The sequence below is a fragment of the Mauremys mutica genome, chromosome 19 (genome assembly GCF_020497125.1).
Source record: "Mauremys mutica isolate MM-2020 ecotype Southern chromosome 19, ASM2049712v1, whole genome shotgun sequence".
Classification (NCBI taxonomy): domain Eukaryota; kingdom Metazoa; phylum Chordata; order Testudines; family Geoemydidae; genus Mauremys; species Mauremys mutica.
The window spans coordinates 12,187,220-12,200,922 of NC_059090.1; the positions used below are offsets into that span (position 1 = coordinate 12,187,220).

The following is a 13,703-nucleotide window of genomic DNA, read 5'->3' on the forward strand; positions in this document are numbered from 1 at the left end:
AAAAAAAGTATCTGTGATCTTGGGCACGTCAATTCATCAGAGATGGGCCTTGAACTAAAACTGTGGCTCTGAATTCTGAACTCTAGGTATGTGTGAAATTTGAACCAAGATTCAAATTTTGCAAATGTCACTTAGAATTTTATGAATAAGCATGGTAAAAGCCTGGCTTCCAAACAACTGCATATTTGGGGTACTCAAAATAAATTATTGGCTCTGACATGTCTCTTGTGGTCATCTCTAGATAGTCTACTCTAGTTGGCTTCCATTTTCCCCATCCGTAATATGGCTTTAATAGTGACCTACCTGACAGGAGTGTTGTGAAACTTAATCCTGAGACAAAAAGTGCAATGCATGTGCAAACTATTGTTAGCAAAGCTGAATACCAGGGCCAGATCCTCAGCTAGTGTAAATCAGTGTAGGTTCATTGAAGTCAGTGGATTTTGTTGCTTTGCAAGTGCAAATGCTGAGCACGAGTTTGAATTCAGCATCAGAAATGACTCAACCCAGGATTAAGACAGATGAAGCAGCGAACTGAAATGCCTGGTTTCCCCTCCTTACTCCCACTTACATCATTAAATCCCATTACTGCAAACCCATAAATAGAAACTTGCCATAAGAAGAACAGCATTGTCAATTTCTCCTTATGAACTATCCATAGTAGTAGCAGCAAAGAATCCTGTGGCACCTTATAGACTAACAGACGTTTTGCAGCATGAGCTTTCGTGGGTGAATACCCACTTCGTCGGATGCAAGTCATCCACGAAAGCTCATGCTGCAAAACGTCTGTTAGTCTGTAAGGTGCCACAGGATTCTTTGTTGCTTTTACAGATCCAGACTAACACGGCTACCCCTCTGATACTATATCCATAGTAGTGTTTCTCTGGAGGTTGTTAAAATCTCACTTGGCAATAGCTGCTGAACCAAAGGGACAACCCAAACAACATTTGTAAACTGTTCTCAATGATCATCTAGGGAAGTCAATGTCACCCCAGTTCTGGTTGGTGCTACTAAATAGGCAGTTCCAAGAAGACAGTAGGTTAACATTCTACTGTGGGAAAGCTTTACGAAAGTAAGGCAGTCACCAGATTCATACAAATTCCCCACTCACAGACATTAGGAACAGCACTATCTGCACCTGATACTGCTTTTGTGGGGACCAGGTCAGATGCAAGGATGTTTTGCACCCTAGGCGAAACTTCCACCTTGCATCCCCGCACCGAGCCCTGTGGCAGCTCTCCGCCTCCCCTCTGCCCTAAGGCGCCCCCCCTGCAGCAGCTCCCCACCTCCACCCTGAGGTGCCCCCCCGCAGCAACTCCCTCCAGCCTGGGGAGCCATGCAGCAACTCCCCGCCCCAGCTCACCTCTGCTCCGCCTCCTCCCTGAGCACGCCGTCGCCGCTCCACTTCTCCCGCCTCCCAGGCTTGCAGCACCAATCAGCCGTTTGACACTGCAAGCCTGGGAGGGAGAGAAGCAGAGCAGGGCGGCGTGCTCAGGAGAGGAGGTGGAGCAGAAGCGAGCTGGGGCGGGGAGTTCCCCTGCGTGCCGCCCCCCCCTTACTTGCTGCAGGCGGCCCTCCCCGTGCCCACCTGCCCCAGGTCCCTCCGCCTAAATGCTGCCGCCGACGGGGATGGCCAAAGATGCAGCCACCGTGGTCGCCGCCAAAGAACCCGAAATGCCGCCCCCCCAAATGCTAGCGCCGGGTTGCACCGGCCCTGGTAGGGACCAGAAGTGGAAGCAAAGGACACAGAATTCTGAGTGATGCATTGGATTTTTTGGTGCAATTTATTTGTCATACATCTTCTTCCTCCAATGATGCAAAAGAGAAGCCATTAATTGTAAGTGTTTCAGCAAGGAACACCGTTTCCTGGAGTGTTAGTGAAATTAGCTCAGGAAACAATAAGGAGGAAACCTGAGGGCTGTGTCACTGAACAAACAAAGTGGGTCTTCATTCCTTCCCCAGTAAAATGGCAATGCTTTGGTGCTAGGCTAGGCAATGCTGTGTTCCCTATACATGTTGCTGTCATTATTTTCCCACTGGGGTCTCAGCCAGGGTCTCTCCCAAAGATGAATGAAACTTCAAGACAGGAAATTAAGCAGGCACTGCTCCAAGCAATGAGCTGAAATGGTACATTTCAATATAGGTGCAGAGGGCTTGATTCTCCACTGTTTCTCCAGTCTTACCTTGGTATAACTCCATTGATTTCAGTCTGACCCCTGGCTCTCAAATCTCCACCAGATGGATATTAAAATTAACCCTTTAATATAAGAGGAACTAGAATAGGATCAACTGCACAGATATGAAATTTAGGTGCCAGCAACACCTGAGATCTTGTACGGCTATTGCTAAACAGTTCCCTGCTAAAAATATTTATCTAGGTTGACTTTGGACAAACAATACTCTTACATATTGGTGACCGAACAGCAGGTGCTATAATCCTTTATTGACTATTTTTAGACTCTTTACCTATTGATAAAAGTTGTGGGGGAAATTTAAGTATGTTTTTCGTGCAATTCAAGGGGGCTGAATTGTTTGGCAGCTTATTTAAATCAGCAAGTGCCTGCAAAAATCCTGGGAGTCTCATTTGTGTCTTAGGGCTAGTGTTTGCCCCACAGAGCTTACAATCTCCTTGTTCTATTTGTACAGCACTTAGTCCATGACCAGGTCTCCTAGGTGCTACCACAATGCAAATAAATAAGTCTTGGCGGGACGGGGAGGGGTGAACTTACTTAATAGGAGGAATTATTGGAGTTTAGTTAAGTTGATCCAGTGAGTAATAAAAATCCCTCTGCCTCATATACATGTCTCCAGTATTACAGGAGTCCTGTAGCATGGCCTTTACATGCTGCAGTAACACTGATTGGGCCCATCACCTGTAATGGTCAGTGATTTAAAATGCTCCATGACAGCTGAAATAATACTTTCCCTGCTGCTTTGAAAGGCATGGGGGGAGCTGCAGGGTATAATCTAGGGTGACCAGACTGCAAATGTGAAAATTGAGTTGGGGGTGGGGAGTAATAGGAGCCTAGATAAGAACCCAAAAATCGGGACTGTCCCTATAAAATCAGGACATCTGGTCACCCTAGTATAATCTAAAAGCATTTGTTTTCTTTTGGGGCTTCTTGTTCAATGGTGCTACTAACTTATTAGTCTTTCCTCTTCTACTGGATGCCTGTCTCGGATACAATGTGGTCTGGAGAGCTGAGACCAAAGCTGAGAGCCTCTGAGTTCTAATCCACTATTGGGTGCTGATCTAGATAAACAATTGAGCTAAATATAATTGATCTAGCTAAACAATTGAGGCTCTGACACTGGTTTGCTATGAGATTTTTATTTTCCTCAAGTCACAACCCCTCCATGCCTTAACTTCCCCACCTGTGAGTAAAAGAGTATAATACTTACCTAGTTCCAGTGTTGTGGTGAAGATTAATTAGGATCAGATTCCCCTAACTAATTCTCCCCTGGGGGTGGGGGCGGGGGAGAGCGGGAGGGGGAAATGAAAAACAATGTTAACATAAAAAGTCTAGTTACTGTGTATAACAGTACTGTCTAGAGACCCTCATCTCTGCACAAGCCTACAGTGAGAGAGTCCAGCACTTAATAGCTTCCGGACTAATTAGAAAAGACAGATGAGTGCAAAGGGAACACAGGGGCAAAGAGTCTTGTCCAAGGTGTCACACAGGTTAACTGCACAGCTGGACTAGAACACAAGGCTCCTGAATAGGATGGTCAGTTTTGATGAATGTCCTGACTTTTAAAAAATGTTGGTTTTTTATCAAAATTGCAGAAATATCCCATTGTGACATTTATAATACAAAGGGGTTTTTTTTTGTTATAGAAACAACTTTTCATGTAGAAAATTTTATTTAATTTACCCGAAAACAGATTTAAAAGGAAAAAAGGTCAATGTAGGAATGAAATGTTTCAAAATTAATTGACATATTTCACTTCAGTGACCTAAACCAAGTGTTTTTTAATTTATCGGTTTGCAAAATTATCATGGCTTAGAAAATATCCAAGAAGTCAGCCTCAAATCTTCATGGCCTGGTAAACCATTTGCCACCTAGCCCTACTCCTGAGTCCCTGGCCGGTGCCCTATCCACTCGACCATGCTGCTCAAAAAGCACAGCAATATTCTCATATGTAGACTCAAACCCAGGGTGAAGTCTAGGACTCCTAGACAATATGGTCTATCCAGAGGTGACGTGTAAATGGAATTAACATTATTTCATGCTCTGCAGTAATAGGTGCTAACTAACCAGGCATGGAGAGAGATCATCAATCCACAGCCAAACAGAAAATACAACTTTTATCTCACAACATCCATCACCCCCTACCAGCTCCTGCTCTAACGACACCCAGCACACCTGAAACTGGAGACATCACCCCAATCATGAAAGTCCAGGAGTGCATCATAGAGGTGGTCTAGAAGGCAATCAGGTTAGGGTGCCTGGTTTTTAACTGCTCTGCAGAGCTTTGCAGTGTTTCCTTTTATAAGAAAAAGGGGGAAACGTGCAGAACTACATCCAATATTTATAAAGAGGATCTCACTCAATTCTCAGCCAGGTCAGCTCTAGTGTGGCTCTTTGGTGCATGTGATGGGGGGCAGCTAATCATAGGAAAAGTGAGGTGTCCGTTTTTGTGGAACCTAAAAGGTACAAAGCTATGGTGCTGCAGCTTTGCTGTTGAAGCAGCATAGGAGAGAGACTTACCATATTGATGGAAGGGTTTTTCCATCAATGTCATTAATCAGTCTTTCAACGAGGGGGTAGCTCGGTTGACAGAAGAATTCTAGCCACATCTACACCAGTGGTTAAGTCAACCCATGTACAGCACTCAGGGTACAGAATTGTCCACAACCCTGAGCAATGTAGTTAGGTTGACGTAATTGTAAGTGCAGACCAGACCATAGAAAAGTCATCTGGTAACTTGTTAACTGTCTCCCCCTGGATAGCACATGGCACATGGTTCTGCTTAGGGTCGAGCCCTGCTGTGACATAGCAACATCTTGTGGACCCTGCTTATGCTGACAGGAAATAGACTAGGGATGGACAAGGAGCCCACGTTCGGAGTTGTCTGAGTAAGATCTTAAATCTGCTTTTGCCTATCATGTTTATGTAGGCTGGGATTTTCAAAGGCCCCTAAAGGAATTGGGTATCTGACTCCCATTGAATTTACATGCCTAATTCTTTTAGGCTTCTCTGAAAATCCCAGCCATAATTGTTAACTAAAATAACTTCACGAAAGCCTGAGAATCCCTCAGAGTGCGGACAGCCCGAGACACACAGAGCCACTCCCATGCCAGCTCCTTTGCAGCTCCCTGATCAGCAAAGAATCTAAAGGGCTATCCAGATTATCCACAACTAGAATCCTGCACGTGTTAACTAGCTACATTGATAATACCGGGATTTTTTCAGTGTTTTAAAACAATGAAGAAGCTAGAAAGACAGATTGCTAGTGAACTGGCTGACAAATCGCTACGTCTCCCCATTATTCCCAGTATCTACCTTACCCTGGTCTTGGATCAGGCAAGTCATTGCAAGGTATTGATTGTAAAAGGAGCAGAGGCAAAGCACAATAATGATGCGAGCAGAGAGACTACAGGAGTACGCCACAGGTTCACTTAACTCCTACTTGGTCGATAAGTTGTTTATTGAAACGCATTATTCTTCTGCTCCTGATTCCCAGAAGTGTCTGAGCTGCCTGGAAGACTGTAACAAAACAGGGTGCCTACTCAGTCTGCCATTGATTTCAATAGAAAAAGACAGAACACTGTGTAATGAAGTGTAAAATGATGATTCTCCAAAAATGAATAGCACAGTGGTATAACAAAGATACTTGTTGTCATGGAGTTGTTTTGTACCTCTCACCTTTGCACGACAATGAGCCAGTGTTGGCTTTTTGACCGCATCAGCTCTACCATCCTTACTTTTTTACAGATGCAAATGGGATTAATTAATTTAGGGCCGTGGCTTGAAGATACTATATTAGAAGATAGTGCCAATTAAGGCATAGAAAGAAAAAATAAGAGAGTTTGACGTGTTGTTTGCTGCTGTGAAATTCTAGCCTCTTAGACTATATCCATGTTTTATGCTTAAGAATACAGGGTTCCCTTTTACTTATCTGGAATCACAGCTATAGTTATCTAGGCAGGCGTTTCCTTGGAGTGGCCTTGCTAACTGCAGAAGGTCAGACCCCAGAGAGAGAGAACTGAGTAATAACAGTGCACTTATCTTTGCAAAGAACGAGGAGATGTGCGTAGAAGGAATTTTCACTATTTGTGCAAAAGCAATGCTTGGCAAAAGTTAAACTGGTGAACGGTAGCTCTTGATGGAAGTCTCGAAAAGGCAATTTAGTGACAAGTCTACAACTGTGGGTATCAGACTGAGAAAGCCTGGAGCAATGAGGAGTGTAACACACAAGAAGGTCACATCAGAGTAAATATTCTATCTAATAAAAAATCCTTTCTAAACATCATATCCTCCAGAAAGGAGTGCAATTGATTCACTTAATGCAACCCAGACATGGGCCTGTTTTCATATGTTTTTTTCAACAATATCTCAAACTCAGTATTTTATTGTGCTGGAACAGGAAGAATTTTGTAATCTTTCTTCTCTCTTACCCCCTCCCAAAGAAAAAAAAATAGAAGTGGAAAAAAGTTACAATCCAGATATGATTTTTCAAATAGCATCTGCAGCCAATAGTTATAGGCTGTCAAGATACAAAAGATTTGAGTGCATGGTATATGAGGAAACTATGATCAGCATGCAGGGTTAGATCGTCAGCTGGCATAAGTCAACACACCAATTTATAGCAGTTGTGGATTTGGCCCAGCGTATTAGCTGCTAGCTTGTGTACCCTGCTTGGCAGCTGAAGTGATACGTAAAGACAAGCTCCCACCACTTCGGCCCTGCTGTACTGTGTTGGCCAGTAGAACTGGATGTAAAAAACGATGCTGAAATCCATTCTGAAGACTAGGTCATTAATGGCAGGGAACCCGATACAAAGCCCATTGAAGTCAAGGAAAAGACTCTCATTGACCTGAGTGGACTTGGATCAATCACTTGACTCTCCATGCGTTGTCCTAAATGTGTTGCCTCGGCCATGCCAAGCTGAGATTTTTCTGTATGATAGTCTGGCCCGTTTGCACCCTATCTATGCGTGCAGTAACTAGTCCTCATCAAAACAGGCTACTGTGAATTTGTCCAGGCTTGTTAGCACTTTATTGATCATATTCTAGAATGTAGCAGCTGCATTCTTCCTGCCAGGAGGCAATCCAGAGGCAGTTGCAACTGATTTTGCAGTCATGTGCTTTGCCAGAAGTCCCACCTCGTATCCCTTCCATTCAAACCTTTCCAGTTGATTGGTCATTTCTTTGCTTCCATAATCATTTTAATTTGGGTAAGCTCTGTCCACGCCAGCCAACACAACCGTGTTACTTGAAACCCTTTCCAGGGTTGGTTCTTGAAAACAGTTTCAGAACTCAGGCAATTTGCCAACACAGATGAGAGTGTGTGTCTACACTGAAATTAAAAACTCACGGCTGGCCCGTGTCAACTAACTGGGGTTCAGGCTGCAGGGCTGTTTAACTGCAGTGTAGATATCTGGGCTTGGGCTGCACCCGAGCTCTAGGACACTTCTATCTCACAGTATCTTAGAGCCCAAGCTCCAGCCAGAGCGTGGAAATCTAGAGGGCAGTTAAACAGCCCCACAGCCTGAGCCTCATGAGCCTGAGTCAGCTGGCATCAGCCAGCCATGGGTTTTTGACTGCAGTGTAGACATATCCTCATGCATCAGTTTACTAGAAATCTTGAGATTTAGGGCTTGTCTACATGGAGACATCCAGGAAAATTAATCTGAATTAACTAAAGGTGTCAATTTGAAGTGGATTAGTTAAACCACATAAAGCCCTTGTATGGATCCAGTTATTCAGAAATAAAGTGTCCTTAATTCAGTTTAGTTTAATTCACTTGCAAAGTGCTTTGTCTCATAAAGAGAAGTGAAGAACAATTTATCCAACTGAAACTGTAGCGTGAATTTAAGACAGGTAGAATGTAATCCAAGTTAGAAGTTAACCAAGACCCTCCTATTACAGATAATAGTGATACACTTACCTAGTGCTTTTCATCAGTAGGTTTCAAAGTGCTTTACAAAGGAGGTCAGCACCATCCCCATTGCACAGAAGGTGAAACTCAGGCACAGAAGTGGAAGTGATTTCACTATTGTCACCCAGCAGGTCAATGGCAGAGTTGGGGACTCACCCGGTCTCCTGGTTTAGCTGCTAGACCATGTAATGTTCCCAAATAATACGATAATATCTTTCATGGACACAAGTGGACATGACCTCAATGTTATATCTCTTCCCAAGCACAGCAGATAGAGCGTTCCCTGCTGGAGGTATTGATGTTTGCAGAATCTGAACATTTATTCATCACTGGCTACTAATCTGCAGTCCTTCGTATTTTATTTGCAGGTCTCTCATCTAATAACTGACCAGCCCTACCTTGCCTTGGTGTCCGAGGTCTGACCAGATCGCAGCCTTGCCGCAGCAAAAAGAAAGTAGACAGCCAAAAAACGGACGCTCCTTTAGGTCAGACTCAGAGTGAGTGCTGGTACATAAAAGGACATGGAAGAAATACAATCTCTTGCCTTGTGAATTTAATATTTTTCTCTTTAAGGAGTTTACCTCCCACCTCCCCCACTTAACAAGAGGCTGGTGTCACCCCACAATAGCTTAATTTTGAAAAGAAGGTGGATAGGTATGGGAGGAAAGGTATAATTATGGGTGGAATCTGGGATTTTGATCAGATTGGGACACTGTAGAAGGCTTTCTTCACAAAGCGTACTGTTGAAAGAGGCAATGATTGTGCCTTTCCCACCACCATTATCAAAGCTACAGTCAGTCAAATCTTCCCTGTTATTAAATGCCGCTCTGCAAGTCTGCATTGTGAAACTGAAGGAGATAATCACAGGTGCCAGACATGGAGAAAAAGCTGATCCAGGGGTGTGGGGAGTGGGGGGAAAGAAAACACAAAGATGAGCTGAATAAAAACATAAAGATGAGGTGTAAAAATCAGATGACAGGGGGCAGGCAAGGTGGGAGTAAAACAAAGCCGAAAAAATCCATTTCTTGGTGGTTTTTTGTTTTTGATTTTCTTTTTGTTAACGTGGAAGGAACTGAAGGAAATACAAGCCAATGCTGTGTCGTTTGCCAGCATTTGACTGCAGTGCTTAATATATGCAGTATTTAAATACCGTTGTGTGGTCAATTCATAGCTCATGCTCTTGTTGCCTTGTCATGAGCAGAGTAAATTTCAACCAGCACTAGTGCACAATGGGCCTGATCCTGCAAAGTTTGAGAGCTTCTGAGAAGGGCGGGGTGCTCTTGACTCCCATGAGACTTAGCAGTGTTTAGCCCTTCTCAGGAGGTACCCAGTACCTGACAGGATCAGGCCCAACATGCATTGCAGCGAGGATAGTCCTGGAGCAGATCCCACGAACTCTCCATGAACCATAGTTTTATTGGGCACACTATTGGGTGTAGCAGACAGTATATTCCATCAAAACAGGCTTCTGCCTGCAGGGCAGACGGTTTGGAGAGCTCCATGTGGGTCAGCCATTATGCCTGCTTGGAGCTCATTGCAATGCCAGCACCTTGTGTGTTTTGAAGATCATTACTTCTAAAATCTTAACTTCACTTGCTGTGATATTTGGTTAGCAACCATTCCCTCTCCAATGCTCAGCGCTAGCTTTGTGTATTTTACAGAAGCTCATTCTTTCTTTTAACTATGGGGATGTGCACATGCAACTTTGCACTGATTTAGTTAAACAAGTGCAGACCCACTGCTGGCCCTTGTTTCAGTGTGTGTGTGTCTTATTTCAATTTAACCTGTTCTAAATGGATTTAAGCTCAGTCAAAACTGAAATAAGAGCTTCCACGTTGCCTTTTTTTCACCAATTTAACTAAATCACTTTTAAAACCATACCTTTAGTTAAACTTAATGTAGCATGTAGACAAATCCTAACTCTCTGGCTGGCTTATTACACCTTCCTAGATGAAAGATCTAGATCAAATCATGTGCAAAGGAGCAGGCCACATTTTTCTCCGAACAAAGCTGCTTAAGCATGTTAATGCTGGAGTCACTGTGGGGTACTGTTTTTGGCTACAACAAAAATCACATCTTGAGATAAAAAACAACGGGGAGTCCGGTGGCACCTTAAAGACGAACAGATTTATTTGGGCATAAGCTTTTGTGGGTAAAAACCCCACTTCTTCAGATTCATGGAGTGAAAATTACAGATGCAGGCATAAATATACTGACACGTGAAGAGAAGGAAGTTACCTTACAAGTGGAGAACCAGTGTTGACAAGGCCAGTTCGATCAGGGTGGCTGTGGTCCACTCCCAGTAATTGATGAGGAGATGTCAACACCGAGAGAGGGAAAATTGCTTTTGTAGTGAGCCAGCCAGTCCCTATTCAAGCCCAAATTAATGGTGTTAAGTTTGCAAATGAATTGTAGCTCAGCAGTTTCTCTTTGAAGTCTGTTTTTGAAGTTTTTTTGTTGAAGGATGGCTACTTTTAATCTGTTGTAGAATGTCCAGGGAGATTGAAGTGTTCTCCTACTGGCTTTTGTATGTTACCATTCCTGATGTCTTATTTGTGTTCATTTATCCTTTTATGTAGAGACTATGCGGTTTGGCCAATGTACATGGCAGAGGGGAATTGCTGGCACATGATGGCATATATCACATTAGTAGATGTGCAGGTGAATGAGCCCCTGATGGTGTGGCTCATGTGGTTGGATCCTCTGATGGTGTCGCTAGAGTAGATATGGGGACAGAGTAGGCAATATATGTGTCAGCAGGGCCGGCTCCAGGCACCAGCACAGCAAGCAAGTGCTTGGGGTGGTCAACGGAAAGGGGCGGCACCTCCGGCTCTTCAGGTGGCAATTCGGCAGCGGGTCCCTTAGTCCCTCTTGGAGGGAAGGCCCTGTCGCCGAATTGCCACCGAAGAATGAAGCGGCGGCGGTAGAGATGCCACTGAAGTGCCACCGATCACAGCTTTGTGTTGGGGTTTTTTTGGCGCCGCTTGGGGCGGCAAAAATGCTGGAGCCGGCCCTGTGTGTCAGTATATTTATGCCTGCATCTGTAATTTTCATTCCATGCATCTGAAGAAGTGGGGTTTTTACCCATGAAAGCTTATGCCCAAATAAATCTGTTAGTCTTTAAGTTGCCACCGGACTCTTTGTTTTTTTTGTGGATACAGACTAATGCGGCTACCCCTCTGATATCTTGAGATCGAGAGACAAAAAACAGAGTGAAATCTTGGCCCCACTGAAGTCAATGGGAATTTTGCCATTGACTTTAGTGGAACCAGGATTTCACCCTGCCTATTTTTAAAAAAAAATTGTTATAGTTCAAACCAACCATGGTCTCAATGCAGGAATTACTGGGTGATGTTCTCTGGCCTGTGTCATGTAGGAGGACAAACTAGATCATAATGGTGCCTGTTAATCAAAAGTCAAATCCATTAGCTGATGCTTAATGTTCCATCCCAGTGGTTTGTATCTATCACAGCATACCAGTGGTTTGTTTCTTTTAGAGCACAGATCTAGCCTGTCCTAATTTGTCCATTAAATGAGACAAACCCCAAAGCCTTTTACTGGATCTCCTCTAAATTTAGGTGGGTTTAGCTACGAAGCCACCCTTGTAAAGCTACCCTCTGATATGGGTAAGGGTAATATTGAACAAGGTGGGTCATTTGCCACACCAGGATCATTTTCTTTCAAAATCTACTATATTCCGGTCGTTAAAGATTTTTAGTGACACTTTTCTAAACAGATGCTTCTGAAAAGAGATGATATAAAATGCTACAGATCTGTTTGCTGGCAAAGTTACCACAAAGGCAAAAGGTTCAGGCTGCCACTGAAAGACAATATAGTTGGCAGGCTCAGCAGTCATCCATATACAGTCTGTAAAAGGCTACTGTTACTGCTTCAGTAATGGCTTTGGAACTTTAGGGTTAAACTTTCAACCTGGCCTTTACCTCCGCTGAAATGTACACAATCTGAAATGGTTTGTTGAATGATTATAAAATAGCACTCATGGCAATGCTGGTTTCTCATCATAATTTCCTAAGTAAAGTCAATGGAGTTATATCTGGGCTTGGAATGCATCAGGCTCAACCAGACTCACCTCTTACTCATTGCTCAGCACTGACATAATAATACCTAGCTCTTACCTAGCATTTATCATCCACAGATCTCAGAGCACTTTACAAAGGAGGTCAGTATCATGATCCCCATTTTACAGATCGGGAAACTGAGGCATAAAGCGGGGCAGTGACTTGCTCAACATCATCCAATGTTCCATTTTTTAATGGGACACTTTGTCGATGATCTTTTCAGGCCCAGGGACTTGGTTGCTGCATGCAGAGAAATTATCCCACCAGTGTTGGCCTGACCACATTTAATTAATATCTCTGCCAGGCAATAACACAAAATAATAGGGACTAATAAAAGTGAAACTCAGCTGTAGCTTAAGACTGTCTGGTAGCCATTATACTTACAGCACAGCCTTTGAAATCTTCGTGACGGCAGCAGGGATAGAACTTAGATTCTCCTGCTTCAAATGCGCAGGCCCCTGCCACTTGAACTAAACTAATATCTTCTTTAGCTATTAGCAGTAGAGAGCCTATGAAACACAGTTCTGATTGTATCCTGTGGAGGGCAGTAGTATACATGCAAGGCTGTTTATACCATATGTTTCTATTCACTTAAAGGAGAGCACAGAGTAGAAGCGTGAGGGTATGTCTACCCTGCAGCCAGGAGCATGCCTCCCAGCCAGGTAGACAGACTTGCACTAGCTTGCTCAAAACAGGAGTGTAGACATTTAGGCACATTGAGTCCAAGCCTGCTTGACCCCCGCCACCTGGGTACTGAGTTCAGGGAGCTAGCCTGAGCCGCTACATCCACACTGCTATTTTTAGCACTCTAGCATGAGCAGAACTAATGAGAGTCTCTCTACTGGGGCTGAGAGGCATGCTCCCCACTGCAGTGTAGACGTACCCTGAAATCCAGGTGGTTCTGTTTCAGTGGCGCCTACATTTGCAGGCCTCAGCAAAGCTTGTTTTGGGTTGTTTACCAGCGCTAAAAACACAGCTGTAAGAGGGCCTGAATACTGTTCTGTGGGGAACTCAAGAAGTTATCGACTATCTGTGTTATACTATAATGACTGACGAGAGATGACCTTTCTATGCTAATGATTTGACTTCTATATAAATCCATCCTATGTGATGCAGACAACTTGTCTTTACTTCATGATGGATCATGTCATGGGATCCAAAAGCTTTCATGTGTGTTAATGCTCTGTCAACATGAACCCCTGAGAGATCATCCCATATATCCTACATGACAATTAAGCTCTCTTCCTGAACAAGAGAAATGACTATTAGTGAAGCTTCGGAGCCCGCTGTGCCTCCGACAACACAACCAGTCGTATCTCAAGGGGGTTCTTTCTGTATCCACTAGCTTAGACTTTACCCACAGCATGTATCATAAGTGCGACAGTTATGTTAAAAATGTACAGTAAGATGAACTGGAACATATTGATCCAATTTATAATAGCATTACAAATCCGCAAATCATTATATCCTAGTAATAACTACTTTTTATATAACTAAATGGTTTTATCTGCTCCACTGCACT

The 13,703-nt window shown here is 43.6% G+C and overlaps 1 protein-coding gene across 5 annotated transcripts in view; it reads left to right on the plus strand.

The window, feature by feature from the left end:
* AUTS2 (activator of transcription and developmental regulator AUTS2) overlaps nucleotides 1-13,703 on the plus strand; it is a 1,197,597-nt gene that overhangs the window by 96,794 nt on the left and 1,087,100 nt on the right. For 3 of the 5 annotated variants that reach the window (XM_044993662.1, XM_044993667.1, XM_044993668.1), the window contains exon 3: nucleotides 8,471-8,587. The exons of 1 other annotated variant lie outside the window; for it this stretch is intronic. The gene's annotated coding sequence lies outside the window, so the exon portion shown is untranslated. Of the gene's footprint in view, nucleotides 1-8,470; nucleotides 8,600-13,703 lie in introns of all 5 variants that reach the window. One more of the 5 variants, XM_044993664.1, reaches the window with a different exon arrangement.